Source organism: Ananas comosus, linkage group 11 (genome assembly GCF_001540865.1).
Source record: "Ananas comosus cultivar F153 linkage group 11, ASM154086v1, whole genome shotgun sequence".
Lineage (NCBI taxonomy): Eukaryota > Viridiplantae > Streptophyta > Magnoliopsida > Poales > Bromeliaceae > Ananas > Ananas comosus.
This window is the reverse complement of record NC_033631.1, coordinates 7,907,403-7,909,889: the sequence shown is the minus strand read 5'-3', so window position 1 is coordinate 7,909,889 and position 2,487 is coordinate 7,907,403. Positions and strand designations below refer to the sequence as shown.

The 2,487-nt window shown below is 38.2% G+C and overlaps 1 long non-coding RNA gene across 2 annotated transcripts; it reads right to left on the bottom strand.

The window, feature by feature from the left end:
- Positions 271 to 1,152, bottom strand: LOC109717612. Of its 2 annotated transcripts, none has more exons than XR_002218227.1 (2): positions 581 to 1,152; positions 271 to 459 (listed from the first exon to the last, which is right to left on the bottom strand). It is a non-coding gene; the product is annotated as an uncharacterized LOC109717612 (long non-coding RNA). The 2 variants fall into 2 exon arrangements; XR_002218228.1 differs by having other exon boundaries at positions 271 to 453; positions 581 to 1,103.

Below are 2,487 nucleotides of genomic sequence, written 5' to 3'. Positions count from 1 at the left end.
TTTAAAAATTGTATTATTCTTATTTTTCATGTTCTTCTCTTGTACAATACATTATCCAAGATACAAGCTATGTGAATAGTATTTTAATCTATAGAATAATTACACTTCATAATTCCATAATTACTATGTCTCATGGAAGCAGCATAATTGCTACCCAAGGGCTGCAATGTCTTCAAAATGCGGCCATATATTGCAAACTCTTTAGTCATTATAATGCAAACCAACAAATTATTTTTCCTCCTTAGAATGTATCAGGAAACCATTGCACTCTAAGAAACCACATTTTTCACATGCATTTCATCCAACACCTTCTTAGCACTTGCTAAATCGTCAACTCTGCACACGCCCTAACAATTCATAACCCCCTGATTTCCAAAATTATTGACACAGTCACGGGGCGGAGGCAAAATTGGGAGCCGCAGTTGTAGCCGCAACGACAGTCGATGACGTTGCCTGCTACTAAACAACCATTAGATTAAATAATTAAGAAATGAGAAAATGGGTTTCTCGATTGCTCAAATCAAGCATAGCAATCAAGGAAAGAAAAGAGAGAAATTTTACTAATTAATTAACTAATTACCTATTGAAGACCACAGTAAGCATTTTGAAACTTGTGGGGTTCTCCATGAAGGCCTTGAGCTCCGCGGCTCTGACTCTGCAAGTTGTGATTAAGCACACGACGGGCGCCAACGTCATCTCATCCCGACTCGGCGATGGCCTTGCAATCACTGTTGGTGTTCGCCACGAGGGACTGCCTCCGTCGTCGCCATCGGCATATAGTACTTCCTTCTATCGAGCTCCAACGACACCGCCACAGGGAGCTTCATGTACCTCACCAAGAACTCACAACACTGCCCCAAAATAGACCCATAGCTTGAGCAGGGCCCTCTCTAACTCCCTTCCCACGATCCGGCACAGCGCCTCAGGAGAGTTGGGTTGGGACTTGGGATTGGATCGAAGGAGATTGGAGATAGGGTTGGCTGCGATAGAAAGGGAAAAAACATATTTCTTTGCCCATATTGACGGAGCACTATTTAGGGATAGGGAAGGAAATAGAAGAATTCTTTACCCTTTTTCACGTAGTACTGTTTGGGGATAAAGGGGGGAAAAAAGAAAGTTTGCGCCCCTTGCGTTTTGAAATTTCACTTAACTCCGTTTTTGTTTACTCCGTTAGGCTCCGCACTACTCGCGCTTTTGATCTGAGCGCTTCGCCAATCAATCGGACGGACAAAAAATCAATAGTAAAAATCCACTTTACTACCGATAGCAAACCAGCACAACTTATATATATATATATATATATATAGTTGAGCTAGAGTACTATCGATAGCAAACGGGCTCCGTTGCCACCCATTTGTTTTCAATGATAGAGCCTCCAAATCGACGATCGGTATCGTTGAACATGATCTATACCACATTAAGTGTTTAGAAATCAAATTTCAAATCTTTTTGACATCATTTGGCTAATGATCAAAGGGTTTCAAAATTTGTAATTTTAATGGTCGATATGAGCCGTTTTCTCGTTTAACAACGGGCGTAAGAATCCCAAATCAGTTATTTTGTTAGAAAATTTTTTAAACTATTTAACAAGATCTATGCTCTTGAATCTTGACTACTAAGACCCTATACATACATTTTATTAAAGAATATTCATTTTCAACCGTTCATCCTTTAAGTGCTCACCAGATCTGATGGATAAGAAACAATATCGAAAGTATGAAATTTGAACTTTCTAGATACTCAGTGATAATAGATCATGCTACTAACCACGATGTTCGATCGTCCGCATTGGAGCTCATCAATCGAAAACAAATGGGTGGCAACGGAGCCGTTTGCTACAATAAGTATTACCAGCTCAACTCTATATATATATATATATATATATATATATAGAGAGAGAGAGAGAGAGAGAGAGAGAGTTAGGCTGGTATACTATCGATAGCACGGATGCCTCCGTACTATTAAATTGTTTTCAGTGATGCGGCTTCCAAATCGACGATCGGCTCCGTTAGACTTGATCTACACTATTGAAAGTATTTGGAAACTAAATTTCATAATTTTTTGGTATCATTTGACTAATGATCAAAAGGTCTCAAAATTGATAATTTTAATGGTAGAGGTGATTCGTTTGTGAATTTAACGGTATAAAACAATCCAAGTCTGATGAAAGTTATATAGAAAATTTTTTCCACTATTTAGAATAAGATCAGTACCTCTGATCTTAAATTCAAGTATTTTATCATCATTTTTTATGAGATTTTTATTTTCAGCCGTTCATTTTTAGATTACTCGTTTGTTAGGTAAATGATATTAAAAAATTATGAAATTTAGTTTCAAAATACTTTCGATAGTGTAGATCAAGTCTAACGGAGCCGATCATCGATTTGGAAGCCGCATCATTAAAAACAACTTGGTAGTACGGAGGCCTCCGTGCTACCGATATAGTAAGTAGCCTATCTCTCTCTCTCTCTCTCTCTCTCTCTCTCT